The 16674-nt window shown below is 39.6% G+C and overlaps 1 protein-coding gene and 1 long non-coding RNA gene across 2 annotated transcripts in view; one reads left to right on the top strand and one right to left on the bottom strand.

Annotated features, from left to right (window-relative positions):
• Positions 1-16674, bottom strand: part of ADAMTSL1 (ADAMTS like 1) — a 924426-nt gene that overhangs the window by 619650 nt on the left and 288102 nt on the right. The gene's annotated exons all lie outside the window — the stretch shown is intronic.
• On the top strand, positions 10127-15421 carry LOC123820079. The gene is made up of 3 exons (XR_006785883.1): positions 10127-10313; positions 12633-12788; positions 15306-15421. It is a non-coding gene; the product is annotated as an uncharacterized LOC123820079 (long non-coding RNA).

A 16674-nucleotide genomic window follows, 5' to 3' on the forward strand; every position in this document is an offset into this window, starting at 1 on the left:
GTTCTTTTTTGTTGTAGTTGTTAAGGTTCTCTCTTATTTGTCTCATCAGTTCTACTTCACTGAGACTTACAGTTCTAAGGTGGTCACTCGCTGTCAAGATTGTATTCCTTTTTAGTGAGCTGTTGTTTTTCTTTTTCTCTGCTGACCAGGTTTTGTGCTCCTTCAGCTCTCACAGGGCTCAAGTTTTTAAAGTCTCTGGAGCCATGGCAAACCATCCAAAGTTGGAAGACAAATAATTTCTTCTCTTACTATTTGTCAGTGAATCGGCTTGCAAACAGTTAACCCTCTGAGGAACACAAAGAACTGCCCCTCTAGTTCCCAGGCTCCCCAGGGCAGGCAGCCCCCTTTCCATCAGTAAGACCTGGGCACACTTCTCTCTTCCAGTAGTGTTACCTCTGGTGTTGACAGCATAGAAGTACCTTCCCAGGTCACAGTGAGCAACTGTGTAGATGAGGATCCTTCTCAAAGTGAGAGAACCCTCAGGCTCCATGGGGCCCAGAAGGTAGTTTCTAAGGCTGGTCTTTGTTTTATCTTGGGAGAGGATGCTCTTTTCTTCTGCATCAGTTTTCTAAGTGCTCACTAGGCACTAGGAACAACCATGTCACTCTACCTGCTTAGTCTCTGCAGATCCCAAGAAAATCAAGCCCTCATAAGCGCCCTGCAGCACCCCCTGCAGAAGGCAGGGAGGGGCATTCAATCATTTCCTCACAGGCCCCATTACTGGAATTGAGCAGAGCAAATGGGGAACACTTGTGCTACTTGTCAGATGGTTATCTTCCAGTTATAGAGAAACGGAATGATCATTTACACAGGCTAAGCTGTAACATTTTTCTACTACATGATTATTTCATACTTTTATACAAATGGATAGGAGATCGGATGCTAAGTGTTTAATGTAGATACATCTGGGTATGCCGTTTTGTTTGTAAGAAGTAAATATTTTTGAGAAGCCTCACAATACATGAATCTGTTGGAGTCTATGTCAGGGATTCCAAACAGCTCAGCAGCTGCCCCTGCGAGACTCACAGCCATGACCGTGAATTACATCCTCACTACTCGCTGAGGCTAGGCCAACCTCTCGGCCTGACTATTCCTTCCAAAGAATATTTCAGTCTAATAGTTTCTGAGGCATGCGTTTTGGTTTTGGCTCTTGGTTAAGGGTAACATGAGGAGCCTTGAGACCTATACATCCTTAGGGTTTTCAAGAAATATCATGTTCGATTACTCTTGATTCACAGTGCCTTAGCAATACCACATAAGAATTTCCAGTAAATATAAAATCTTCTAACTAGGCATGAAACATTAGCAGTAGGCCAAAAGTAGCCTCGTTTTTTTTTTTCTGGAAACCCTGCCTTATTAAAAGAAAATCTAAGACAAATATTAAAAAAATGCTAAGATTTGTTAAATAGGGATAGACAGATTGGTGCTTGTCATGTTCCTGTCTAAATTATTCTGTAGGTTTAAAGTGTGTTGTATTAAGTTTAAAAGACTGTCACTGACAGAAGTGGTGTTTTTCTGTAGACTCATGTAATAAGCTGAGGATGAAACAATTAAAAACACATTTATAACCTGTTAATTTGTGCTGTGCAAGGGTCAGCATGTGCATTTTTGATTTGAGCAAACAGGGATATTTTCAGTGTCCTACCTACACTCTATCATTTCTATTTTTTGCTTTTGATTCTCTCTGCTTATCTCAGGATTAATGAAGCAACCACTCAGTTGGCTTCCTGGTTGTGTGTCTGAAGGTGAAGCGGGTAAAGGAGGCTCTCCACCCTACAGGCAGGCCCCTCTGGGGGCCCAAGCACGCTGCTTCTTACAGCCCCCAAGGCTCCTCTGAACAGTTCATTCTCCCTCAGGCCATATTGAGATCATGCCAACAATGATGGCATAAATGTGTATTGTAAGACCATATAGATCACGGTGACACGTTCAGGATTTTTCCTTGCTGTATCACATGGCGCTTTGTTTTCTTTGTTCAAAAGATGACAATTATACAACCACATAGGAAAAAATATATATGCATAACACATTCCTAACCTGTTTTTCAATGACAAAGAGAGAGAGACAGAGAAGTAGGAGAGAAGAGGGAGTAGGGTGGGAGAGGAGGAGGGAGGGAGGGAGAGAGAACATGAACATGAATCTGTAATGACAAGGCACACTGATCCAAGCAGGGTTAGGAGACCCCCTACTGGAGGAGGTTTGCTGCAGCTCAGGAACCTAATGGAACCGTGAAGGAGGCCTGGCCCTGCAGCTGCTCTGAAACCTTCTGATTGTGATATTTACATCCTACTGGTTCCCTTTCTTCCCTTCCCTTTAATTAAAGAGTTAATTGCCACTTTTTCTTTTCTATACTAAAGGTCATCATTGTCAGACAGTTAGGCCTTTCCTTAAAGTTCAGATTTAGCATTCCTGAATATAAGACAGAATAGTGTTTGGGAAACTGCCTGCAGGCTTCTGGATACACGTTGGCTTACTGGTCCCAACGCAGCCACCTGGAACAGCCAATGTGGAAGCTGAGCTTTCATATATGACATAGTCCATGGTCCTGCACCAGTGACATCCTGATGCTGCCTTCAAAAGGGGCAGCTACATGCTGGCCTCTGCCTCCCAGCCCTTACAATGGTAGCTTTCGTGTGGTGCTGCCGCCCATGGTGAGCCATGTGAGTGCTTGGATTTGCTACTCTTGAAAACACTGACATTGCAGCATCTAGAGATTTTCAAAGTTACATCCCTCGGATTTTCTATTCAGTTAAACTGAGGCTTACATACAAGGAGCACCTTACTTGTAACCAAAACGCACCCACCCATGGTATAAATGAGAAACTTTTGAAATAATCCACCTATAGGAAACTCACCTGTGGAATATCTCCCACTGTCTATGGACAAGAAAAATAAAATTACTACCTAGTCTGACAGGTCAAGCTGTCCTTCTGCACAAAACCTTCCTCTTTTAGCATAAAATACAAATCTCTTACCAAGTCAGCAAGTCCTACACTTATGGTTTCAGCCACTATTCGCCGTACACTCTGCACCTCACTTGTTCGATTTCCATTTTAGCACTTCCCACCAAACAAGTATTAGTTGTGCATTGTTTTTACCAGTCCTTTCCCCCACCGTAAAGTCTACAAGAGAGAGGACTTGGAGAGGACTCCTGTGCTCCCAACACATAGGGCATTAGCACTCTGTATATATTTGCTGAACAAATGAATGAAATATGGATAAATAAATAGCCTTTTCCTCCTGTTTCCTTAAAACCTAGGTAAATAATGTAATGATTATATTCTGCTTCCCATTAGGGCACCCTAAAGCATTTTATAAATGTCATAGGTAAGTAACTACTTTAGCTAAACATGCTACAGTTGATATTACTAGTTACTACTAATAGTACAACATGGGATAACTGATATTATACCTTGTCGCTTGTTAAGAAAAGCCATGCAATGTGTCTCATGCCTGCGATGCTCTCTATTCCTTACACTTGTCAACATGGCTGTTCTTAATCTCTTCGTTGTCATGTGTCTCTTTGAGAATCTTATTGAATCTACAGGATTCTATACCCAGAAAAATATATACACACCTACATTCTCTAGAACATGTGTGGGTCCGTGAACTCTCCTAATCCTACCCATAGCTTAGGCAGGAAGTTTCTGTTGTGGAGCTTTAGAAAGAGCTGCATATGTATGCACGGTCTGGCCGAGGTATCAGAAAGTCTTCTTCCACAACCTTACATATTCATTACACTGAGCCTACTGAATTACTCATTCCCTTTCTGGAGGGTTTATTTTGTTCTGATGTGGCTGATGATGGTGGCCATGGTGCTGGTGGTGGTGCATGTGTGTGTTCCCAGTAGGATTCACACACTCAAACATATGGGAAAGAGGTGGGGGCCTTGGATTACATGTCAGTTATATCACTGCAGCCGTCAGACTGCAGGCCAGTGATTTCTCTCTGATCATTTTCCTTATCTTTAAAAAGAGGAAAATAGCATAAACACTAGGGCACTGTTATAAGAAAAAAAAGAAGACATAGGTAAAGTCTCTTTGGTACCGTGTACCTGGTGTAGGTAAACACACAACGAAAGATAACTATTACTACCCTTGCTTAGATGCCATTTTTCTTTTATCTGATGTTCTCATCTCCCTCCTCTCTGGGAACTCAGGCCCACCTACTAGGTGCACCTATTTTAGAGGTCATTCCGTGTTTCTGTGTAGTGATACACATTGACCTTTCAGTGTGCCCTTTTCTCTACGATTTTTCTAAAAATGGAACTAATTCAGAATTTATTGCAGTTTGCAAAGAATGAAAGATTAAATCACTGTTGCACTACATGGAGAAATTAAGCCAATTATCCTTCAAAATGGTAATATATTTGCCGCATAACATCAGTATTATTAAACAAGAGTAGAAATTACATTACTTTAAATATACACCAGATGGCTCTAGGGTGACATGGTTATTAAAAAAAAATTAAAGTCCTGATTGTTTATAGCTTCCCCAAGGGCAAAATCTGTGTCTAATCTGTGTCTGTGACTTACTCACAGCAACCAACTGAGGGACACAAGATTGAAATATAGTATAATTTATGGTAATAGCAATGATTTGCTATCCTTTTCAGAAGAAGATTCTGGGTTATTAGTCTAAATAGATTTGAAGATGTCAACGTAGAACAAAAATATGGTGACACCCAGATTTCTAAGGTGAGTGCTAATTGATGTCAAAACATAAGAAATAAAGTTTTGCTTGAAGATGCTCAATTGAAAGTTTAAAAACTCAGAATGATAAATAATGCAGCTACTCAAAATGTGGCCTGAGAAAGAACTTTAGTCCAGGCTTTTTTTTGTTTCATTATTCATTCACTAAACTTATATATATATATATAATATATAAATAAAAATTATATATATTTATATATTTAAAAAGGTTGTGCTCTTCTTTGTGTCAGATGCTGTTCTGGGTCCTGCAGACTCAGTGGAGAGCAGACAGACAGATGTGCTCTGTCCTTGGGGAGCTGATGTACATGGCCCCGCACAGGAGGGCTAGGAGAGAGTGGTAGTAGTGGGAGAAAATGAAGGCTTTGTTTTTCATTTCCCTTAATGAATTTCCTTTTCCCTTAATCTGACTTACAATCACATATAAATATATGTCTGCAACAAAATAAGCAAATTAATCAAGACATTAAACTCTTCCTTTAAAATTCAACCAATCAACCAAAGATTTGGCCAAGTTCCCTTGTAAAAATTCTCTGTCCTAAGTTCCCTGAAACCCATAAAATGATCGCCTACCACATTTCTTTAATCTTCCAGCAAAAAGGTAGGTTCTGCAGCATTTCTGAGCCTGAGATCTTGGAATCAGTGCTTGGGATCAATTTTGTTTCTTGACTTTCAAAAGTCAAATGAGCTGCTTCTGTGGTCACTATACCAATTCTAAAGCAAACTGTTACTCAAATACCACAGCTGAGCCTGTGAGGCCCACTGCACTTCTCCCCGCACCGCCCCTGACTTCCTTAGGGGGACACCATTATATCTTGACCCGTTTTTTTCACATCCCCATAATTCCTGGACTCCTAGTTCTGAACTCCAGTTTCTATGTTAACCTAGAGTACCTTTGGTTGTGTGATACTCCAGACTTGCATTGCCCAACAAGGCTGTGATAAGCCAGGCACATGTGGCTGTGGAGCACTTGAGATAAGACCAGTTCACATGGAGATGTGCTGTTAAGCATAACATACACACTGAGTTTCTAAGCCTTACCATGACAAAGAAGAATATAAAATATCTCATTAATATGTTTTTATATTGCTTAAATGCCAAAATAATATTTTTAAAACTAGGTTAAATAAAACCTACTATTAAAATTCATTTCACTTGTTTCTTTTTACTTTTTAAAAACATATCAACTAGAAAATTTTAAATTTCATATGTGGCTCGCATTATATTTCCATTGGACAGCTCTGCACTAGACCCCCTTAACGACATTCTGGATTTCAGTTTTCCATATGGTTTAAGGCTGTGTGTGTCCCTGGTAGGAACTCCCTGATCCAGCTTCTGCCGTTCACCCAACCTCAACTTTTCACTCCCACCTTGATGGTCAGGCTGCTTGCCAGACACAAGCTCCATTTCAGATGATCTAAATGAAATGCATTTAAAAAGAACAACACAGCATTATTTTATAAAAGTTGTCTGTGACAGTTCGATCCAATGCCATCACACAATGCACTGTGCAAGACACCACATGGACTACAAGGAAGCAAGACCAGTATGGGTGCAGCTCCTGCCTGCAATGAGCTCACAGTCGAGTGGAAGGGGAACGGCAAGTGGGCTAAGCCAGGAAAGAGAAGGGAGGCAGGCTTCACAGGAGGGAGCTGGTGACCTTATTGTTACACATCACCCTGGCATCCCCTCTGCTTGTTTGTATCAGAAAGTCATAGTGTGCCACAGGGATTTAGAGGTGAGAGAAAGCCCAGGTCAGTGAGTAAATCAGGAGAAGTCTTCAGAAAGAAATAATAAAGGAGTTCATGCTTAAAAGTTGAGGCAAAGGAGGAGGCAGGGAGGTGTAGGGAGTATTAGGGAAAGAACAAGTAATGGAGTTTGGCTGGAGAGGCAGGTGGAGGTTTGGGACAAAAGAATTGGAGAACACTAGATCTCCACCTGAGGGGTTTTATTTAATGTGCTCAGCATTAGTGAGCCATCAGCCCCATGCTTTAAAGAGGATAATCAATAATATTATATGAATGAAGTTTAATGAGGGAGAGGCTAGAAGTGAGGTGGCCAGTAGGAAAGTCCTGGAAGAGTCTGTGCCAGAGAGACTGTCACTCTCCTTTCATACTCCTGGTACACGTCGCCACCCAGTCACCACATTCTTCCCTGAAAGCCACCTCTGAATTCCTCTCAACACAGTATTGCAAAAGGCTATGAACACAAGGAAGAAAGTTGCTTTTCTATCTTTCAGTTCTCAAAAGTATTAGAACCCCTACCTAGAGTGGTATCAACACTCACAGAGGAGGAAAAATACAAAATCATATTTGAGGCTGCATGTAATCATCTGGCAGCCTACTGGAGAGAGGGACCAGGATTGCCCAAAGTACTCACACCTGTTGGACTGGGATGATAATGGTGCCACTGATCAAAACAGAAAACCTCAGGAAGACTGCAGTTTTCCCTTAAAGAATTTGACTTAGGCATGTTGTATATGAATTAATGATGGATAATTTAGGAAGAAAATCCCAGGAAGCCTTGGGATGTGCAGCTGGAGCTGTGGAAAGCAGATGGTCAGAAGGCCTTGACTGGAAAGTCTACTATTCAAACTCATAGCTGCCAAAGACATGGACTGATATTGAGCTGAAGGGGGAGGTCTGAGAAGAGAATTTAGAGCATGTCTACATGCGCATGGCCAACTGAAGGAGTGGCAGTAGTATACATATGATAACAGAGGCCCAGAGAGAACAGAGCTCATGAAGAGCCTTAGAGACTGAGAAGGGAAAATTTTAAGATGAATGAAGTGCTTTGTTTCACAGGCCAGGGTGGCTAGAGGCGATAAGAAAACAATCCAGTTTGCTCATTGGGGATCACTGGTAGTCTCTGAGAGAGTCCTCCAAGTTAGAGATGGCGGGAATGGAAGGAAGTCTACAATGCAGTGATTATGAAGGGCACAAAAGCAGTGAGCGTAGGAAAGGACAAGAAAAGGAGTATTATCTTTAAAAAAATTATAGGAAAGACTACATTTTGGCTTTTTTTAGGCAACAGAAAACTTGAAATGGGTATATTGATAGGCTAAAAGGAAGGCTTTGCTGTGAAGGACAGGATTAATGCTAAGTGGGAGATGGTGTCATTGGCAGAGCAAAACTCAGGACACTTACGAGAATGTGGGGTACAAGTTGGGCAAACCTGGGGGAGGCCAGAAGGCGGACCCTCTGAGCAAGTCATGAAGGAAGAAAGGGGGATTAATGACACAGGAATATTTAACAGCTCAGGGAAGGTAAATAACTTGTCACCAGTCTCTGCTTAAGTTTGGGAAATAAGATTCGAGTTCAGACCTTCCTGGCTCTAAAACCCAGGCTTATGACCATTACCTTAAGTCCTCAGGGGTCTGAACTTCACTCCCCCATCACAGAGCCTGGCACACAGAAGTGAATGTTTGCTGAATATATGAATTAATGAATGACCAAGTCACAGTGAATATCAGTTAATATTGTGCAATACTTTAGATGTAGAAGCTATAGGAAAATGGGCAACATACTCATTAATGGTTTCTCACTTTGGCCACACAAAATGCTGGCCATCGACTCTGGTGCAAGGCCCCAGGCCTACTCAGACTGCTAGGCGGGAAGGCCTGACCCAGCACATGGCCACTGGTCAGCCAGCACCCTGAACTCAGCCGAGTCACGGGACTGTCTGCGAGCAGAAGCATATAGCTTCACGCAGCCTTCCTAGTGTGGCAAAAAGGCAAATAGTTTATTGAATTTTTAAAGAATGAACATGATATAGAAGTACTTTCTACAACACTAAATGATAATTCAGACTGAAAAAGAGCGCAATTCAACATGTCTATCCTTCACCACTGCATTTACTTCGCCAGCTTGTTTTGAGCAGTATCAGTAACTACCCATGTCTTCATGCCCACGAAACTGTAATATAGTTCTCAGAGGGAGGGTGGTGAAAATAAAGATTTATGGCTTACAAATGTTTTAAATACTGCTCAATTAAAACATTATACAATAATGAATTCTCTTCCATTCTCCCAAACATTTTCTATTTATAAACAACATTGGAACAAAATATTCTTTTATTCATAGTAAAAACAACAAAACGTACTGGCAGTAAAAACATTATATAGGAGCTATCTCGCTAAACACGAGTAAGGGAAATTATGTGCAATAATTTTACAGGTAAAAACAGATAAGTTTATATGGAGCCAGTTCTGTTGCTCCACAATGTACTCTGACTTTAGTGTCTTGATGTTTTTATCTTTTGACAAAGTGTTTGTCTGTTTGGATGACGTGTGTCGCGTCGACCACTCCTGGTCCCTATCTCACTTGCTCTAAGAAAGTGAGTTGGAAGAATCCTTACAAACACTAAGAGCTTACTCTAAACTAGTTTGCTAACGCCCCTAGAATTGTTACATTTTTAATGTATGCTAAAAAGAAAAATTTGGGAAATGACTCTAAAGGAAATAACTTTGATACCTAACTTGGGGAGATAATAGAAAAAAGAGGCCATATCTGGTTCTCTTAAAATCTTACTATTGGGATCATCACTTACTCCATTAGGGTTTAAGGCAGCCTTAACCAACTCTATCATAATTACTTGGTTCCTCTGGAGAACATACTCATCTATAATGTTAAAAAAACATTAACATTATTATCAAGTTATGATCAATGTTCTAAATGTTTGCCTAAATTCAATCAGAACATTCCTCTATGTCTCCTTTATGTTAGAATATTGACATTTATTCTTATCTGAAGTTATTATATCTATTGAGAATTAAAATGTCAGTTGTGGGGGAGGCAGAATGGGTAAAGGGACTCAAATGTATGGTGAATAATGAAAACTAGACTTGCGGGTAAGCATACTATAGTGCTTACAGGTATCAAATTATAATGCTGTATGCCTGTGACTTACGTAATGTTATAAGCCATTTTTACCTCAATTTTAAAGAGTCAAATGTGTTAAAGTTTCAATGAATTAGAAAACTAAACTCACCCAAAGTGTTCCTTAATTATTTCATACTATGTGACCGGCTCCAAAACACAAACCAGTTATCAGGGAACAATATTGATAAACTTGGTTTATCTGGAACAAATATTTTCCATCACTTGATGTAATCACAACTTCTCTCCAAATACTTGCTTCTCACTGAACATGTCCAGCCTTGGTAATCTCAAGACAACCATTATAGGTGCTTTCTGCCCCCCTTTTCCCTGTTTCTCTTCACTAGAGAGTCATATCATTGGTTTTGTTTTACTCCCCCCACCCTCTTTTTCTACAATATTGGAGAAGGAATGAAAAAGAAAAGTATCAATTTTTTGGTACCTATCACAAGTCAAGCACTGTGCTGACAAATCTCAGCTAACATTCCTAATAAGCCTATTCCATTCACATTTTACAGATGGAAAAATACACCCAGAGAGATTAACAGCTAAAGTGCAGAGGCAAGATTGGAACCCAAGTGTGACTCCAAAGCCCAGCGCCTTCTGCTTCACTCTGCTGCCTGCATTAAGGGGCGCGTTTCAAAGTGCACATCCCCACCTCCAGAGGTGCTGTGTTGTAAATGAGTCACTTCCTTACTGCCAACAATAGAGGATGGAATCACTAAGTGTAATTACCGGGTCCTAATTCTTTTCCTTCCCTATTGCAGTTACCCCTTTTCAAAATTATACATGAAAATATTGAATACCTCAGAGAATTCACACACAATCTTAAAAACTCATTAATTTAAACATATCTTTAAAAAACAGTGTGAAACATATCCCCATGGAGAGCTAGTGTCACCATCTCCTAGGCTTCTGAATCTAAAGCAGAATTATAGATGAAAAGCTACTTTCTTCAGAGAAATACTTTAGAACCTAGAGAAAAAGTAAATTCTTCAGGGTAGGTGACTGAAGAATTCCTTCTGGCCTCTAGAGGGCGGTACAGTGAGAGCAATGGTCCAATCCTACATTCTAACCACTTTTCACACAGGTTTTAGTGTGCCTGGCTCACAGCCTAGAGCAGAAAAGGTTCAAAGAATGAATGAGAGAAGGAAAAAAAACTATAACTTTGGCAGAGCAATTACACTTAATCTTGCTTTATCTTAACCAAAGGATGAATCAAATACAAGTAAAATAAAAAATATTCATAAAGGAAGAAAACAGTATACCATTAAATACTGATGCTCCATGTAAAATGGAATAAATAAGTTATTGGAATCTTTATAGAATCTTTATAGAAGTTATATAGAATCTTTTCAAATGCAGCAGGGTACAACAACAACACATGATTGAGTTGATTACTTAGGTTTTTCTAATACCTGCATTTCATTTATATGGCATTGAAGAAATAAATCAAGTATATGTATCTCAGAGGTGGTCTGTATTAGGTTTCAGTATAAGAGGATATTTTAGATTTATTAGATTTATATAGTGATTTTCCTTGAAGAGCTAAAAGTGCTTTCTTTATCCATAACATTTATATAAAGAACATCAAACATTTCCCAAAATGCCAAAAGCAACTCAGGTAAACAGCAGATCCCAGAATATGAGAACAGTAAGAAAATACGAAGAGAAATGTAGATTCAAATAGATCTAAATAAGGCACCATGGAGTCAATCAACCTTCTGCACAGAGTGCCCCCATGTCTGTGAACACCACAGTCACGGTGTCACTCCTGAGCTAGTGAACAGATACTCCAAGCTGGATGACTCTTCTCAAATATGCAGTGATACAAGAAAAATGCTGCAATTCCAGGGACGTAAACAGGCAGATGGCCCACTGCCCATATTCAAGGGCTCAGGATCGGCCATGCAGGATACACCATCTGACCCCTGACATCATTTTGGAAATCTGAGGAGTACAAAGTCAAAGATGAATATAAAGTGATGTTTGTTTATTATCTGGACCTGCTTCCACTTGGACGTACTGAAATGTTACTAAATATTTTTCTAGGCAGTTAACAATGTGTAGGCAAGAGTCAGCCTCTGGAAGAAAGATGAACTGTGTGAAGATTCTACCCCACACATTGGAATAAAATAGGAAAATTTTAACAACATGTAATTATTTCTATAACTGTAGATGCATGCAAATCTGGAAGTTTTCTGAACCATATCCTTTATGACTATTTAAGATAAGAGATTTATTACATTATGGGAAACTAAATAGCACTGGAATGTCAAGAATATTGATTATTTGTATTGCATTTTCCAAAAGAATATATATAAATGCGCTGTGTTTATCTTCATGGTCCTTTGAAAAAATATCAAAACTTTAATTCCTGTGCTGCTGAGATAAATTAAATTAATAGATCTGATCTTGGCTGTATGAATAGGTATTGAATTTAGTAGAGAGACTTATAGCGTCTCATCTCTTTTAGAAACCTAAAAATAACAACTGGATGGAATTTCTCCCCAAGCTTCATGAAAAGTGCAAACACATTTTTGCATAGTTACCACAGGAAAGGGAAGCAGGTCTTCATGTTGCTAAGGATGAAATAGCATTGATGTGAACAGTATGAGCCTTTTCATTCAGAGACATTCAGCTGGGTCCTGGAATCTGGCATGTATACAAGTAGCTAGGCACAAGACTGTCAAAACACTACTGATTAATTTGGGGTGAAGGTACTGATTACTTGGAATTTAAATAGAAGGGCAACAATCACTAGAGGTAGGGGGCTTCTAAAAGATCATTTTCTTTAGAATATAAAGAGAGACGTGAAAGAGACTTCCAAAAGTGGAAGCCCAGGAAAACTACATCTCCTCCATGAACATACATTTTTGGTTACTTTTTAGCAATGTGCCCATGAATAAGGAATGCTAAAAGGAAAGGAACAGAGAACTAAAGGCTAAGACTCCCCCAAAGACAGGGAGAAATTCCCAGTAGGAGGGTGGTCAAGTCTTCAGTTTGTTCAGGTTGACCTTTCCACTCTCTCTTGGGTTCTACTCAGCGAGGTGGAGGAAGCAGAAGGAGGGGTCAGCCCCACCCTTGCAAGACCAGGATTGAGCCCCTCTGCCTGGAGCTGACAGCTGTGCAACTGGGCAAGATGTGTTTTTCCTCACATGTAAAGTGGAGATATTAATACCACCTATGCACGTATTCCAAGGTAAGCCCTTAGCCCAATATCGGGTACTTGACAAGTACTCAATATTCTGTTAATTATTAGAGCTACATAGGTGAAACATGTCAGTTCCAGAAGCACATGAAGAAAATTCAAGGCAATGAAAATATTCCCCATCAGAGGGAGGTAATAACTTAACAGTGGAGAAACCTGGAGAACACTGCCTCAGTCACATGGTCAGGATGAATGTAATCAGTGGTAATTCTTGTTGATAGCAGGTCCTGTTCCGATGTGATGAGAAGGGAATTTCCCTCTGTGGTCTTCTTCCAAGAACCCCAACACTAGACAAACCCAAACTGCATAAATGCTATGGAATATCTGACTATTCTCCTCAAAACAATTAAGGTCATTAAAAAAAAAAAAACAAGGAAAGTCTGAGAACCTGTCTCAGACATAGGGAACTTAAGGAAAGAGGATGTTTAAATATAATGTAGTATCCTAGCTGGGATTCTGAACCAGAAAAAAATATATATTAGAAGAAAACTACTAAAATATCAGTAAGTTTTAAATTTAATAATAATAAAAAACCAATGTGGGTTACTTATTTGTGACAAATGCACCAGAGAAATGGAAGATGGTAACCACAGGGGAATCTGGGTATGTGGTATATTAAAACTGTGTATTAACTTTGCAACATTTTCATAAATGTAAAGCTATTCTAAAATAAAACATTTACTTAAAAATAGGCCCCATGAAAAATATGGTGCTCAATCTATTGTGGCAACATAGCTAACACCTGTAATAGAAGATCAGGAAGTGCAGTGACGAAACTGCCTGAGGACGAATCTGTCTCTAAGTCATCCATAGACAGACATTTTATAATTTGCTGTATTAAATGAATATACCACTATACTCTTAAATACTCCTAAAGCATGGTTAGTTAAATGCCCATCTAGCAAATACTAGTTCAATAAAATGTTAATCAAACAAAATCAACTGCCAATCTTGGTGGGCGAAAACAGAGTGGATTTTGGAGCCAGGCAAACCGGGCTCCAAGCGTTGGCTCTGCACCCACACTGTCCCATTTAGGACAAGTTAAGTCAACCACTCTGATATTCGTTTCTCTGTCTATTAAACAGGTTTACTTATCTGTCAATGTTCTGAGGAGCATTACATGACATAAATGCAGTATCCAGCATTGCAGACACTCAAGAAATGTCAGTTTCCTCCCTTTCTACTTCTATTTTCATCTGCCACCATCTGATCGCCGCTCTGACATCTCTGCTTGGATGTGTTCCACATATCTCACATCTAACAGGTTTCAAACTAAGCTCCTGATTCATCTTCACCTCCTCACACACTCCTTCTCCTGCCAACACATTTTTCTCCTAGACTTCCCCGATTCAATAAATGGACCATAAGCCCACCAGCCACCCAGATGCTCCTGCCAGCCATGTAGGAGTAACTATCCTCGACTCTGTCCTTTTTCTCCCTCTTTTTCTCCCCCATCCAGTCCTTCAGCAAGCCTTGTCCTTTTTTATCTGGAAGATATTTCTCAGACCTGCCCACTTCTCTCCATCTGCCTTGCCACCAGACTATTCTAGGGATTTAGTGCCTTTGCAGATCTCATTTCCACTTCTGCTTCCCACAGTCAGTTTCCCAGATACTGACCAGAGTGTAGTTCTAAAACATTCACCAGGACATGTCTTTTCCATACTTAACAGATTCCAAGGACTTCTCATCACTTTTGGAATTAAGTCAAACCCCAGCACCCTGGCATACCACCTTTTCTCTCACCAGCCTTTGGGGCCACAGGGACCTTTCTCAGTCTCCAGGGCCCTTCCCTCTGTTGGGAGTGCTATTCCCCCAGCACTTCCCATAACCCACTGCTCCCAGCCTTTAGGGAGCCACAGCTTCTCTCATCATCCCTCCTAGTAAGATTTTCAAGGCCCACTTTTTCCTTCTTAATTGTTCTGTATTCATTTTTCTGATAGTAGTTTACAAATTTTATAATGCTTTATCTCTTTGCTGTCAGTCTGACTTCACAATTTTGTGAGCTTCTAGAGGAAAGAAAATAGTCTTTTAATTCACTGAGACAAGCCCAGTGCCTAGAAAACTGCCTGGCATACAGTAGGTGCCCAATTTATGAAATAAATAAATGAGCCAGTAAGTAAGACACCTTTCAAGTGTCCTGAAAAGCATCATAAAAAGGTGGACTCATAAAATGATCCCAACTTTATATAAATAAATCATGATACATATACATAAAAAAGATAAAATTTACTAAAATTTTTATGGTGATTAATTTTTAGTGATATAATTATTTTTTTATATTTATGTGCTTTTCAATTTCTGTACAATGAATGAGTAAATGCTTTGATGATAGGAAAAAATTTTTATCTTACATTAAAATATAGAATAATTAATTCATGATCAAAAGTATAAGGTGTGTTCTGGGTAAGTGAAACTTTTTTGTGTGTGCTGTACTCTAAGGAGGGTCTTGTTATTTTATTCTGTAAAATACATGGTTTCTGCAGTCTGAGATTGTTGTTTGCATTTCAGCACTGACCAGCTCTGAGTTTGACAAGTGGAAGCCTTGCAGAGTTTCCTGGATGTGCAGTAGAGATGACAACAATAATGCTTGACCTATCTTTGTCTTTGGTGAATTATGAAACATCACAAAATTTAGTTGTTACAATCCTTTTCTAGTCTAGACTGTATGCTACCAAAATTGTCCAGAAGAGATGAAACATATTCTATATATAAAATACATTAGTATACTGAAATATTAAGAAAGAAGTTTTTCTCTGTAACTAGAGGAGCTATTTCATCAGTTAATACTATACACTTGAGCAAAATGTTCTTTCTCCAAATAAATAATAATGATACTGCTGTCATGAAGTTTTGGAGATAAAGATAGGTTTACTGACCCAAAAATGTTATTTGGCAAGATGATTCAGAGTACAAATAAAAAGTATATGAATGAGTCAAACCCTAGAGGTCTGACCACAGATATCTATTCTGTCTAATTCATTCATTCAATCAACAAATATTTAGTAAGTTTCAACTATGCACTAGGTACTTTTCTGGGCCCTACAAATATAGCAGTTTAAAAAAATGTACAAACATCATACTTCCATTGGGTAAGCATGAGAACTGAGTAAACTACACAGAAGTGATAAACAGAGAAATATAAAACAACAAAAGGAGATGAAGAGTTCTATCCCAGGATAGGAAGCTGCAGCTTAAATATGGTAGTCAGAGAGAGTCTTACCAAACAGGCGACTTACCAAAGATCTGAATTGGGCAAGGGGGCAAACCATGTGGCTACCTGGGCAAGAGTAGTCCAAGCAAAGAGAACAGCAAGTATAAAAGAAGAGGCAGGTGCATTAGAAAAATATCAAAGAAATCAGTTGGGTAGAGCCGACTGAGCTGAGGAAGAATAGGAGGAAAAAAAGCCAGATAGAAAACAGAAAACCAGCCCCTATAATGGCCCCATCACTACTGTTCCAACCTTGGCTTCTACTTTAAGTGAAACAGAAAGACACAAGGTGACACGATTTGTCTTGTGTTTTGACAATGTCTCTCTGTCACACTCTGCTGCTGTACTGAGAACAAGCTTTTGGGTCAAAGGTGAGGGTAGAAGCATGGAAACCAGTTAGGAGGCTATTGATGATGATGATGTTGGCTTAGACCAGAGTGGTAGTGGTATGGGTAGAGGTGGCAAGATTTAGGATATATTTTGAAGGTAGAACCAACAGGATTTGCCGTAGGCCTGGCTAAGAAGAGTCAAAGATGATTTAAGGTTTTTGTCCTAAGTAACTGGAAGAAGTAGCCACAAACTGACATGGAGAGAAGGCCCAGAGTTTGGTTTGTTTGGAGATCCTGTGGAGATAGGCAGGTAGACAGACAGGTGTGTGTACTAGCCTGG

Source organism: Phyllostomus hastatus, unplaced genomic scaffold (genome assembly GCF_019186645.2).
Source record: "Phyllostomus hastatus isolate PE091 unplaced genomic scaffold, TTU_PhHast_1.1 phas_contig_34, whole genome shotgun sequence".
NCBI lineage: Eukaryota > Metazoa > Chordata > Mammalia > Chiroptera > Phyllostomidae > Phyllostomus > Phyllostomus hastatus.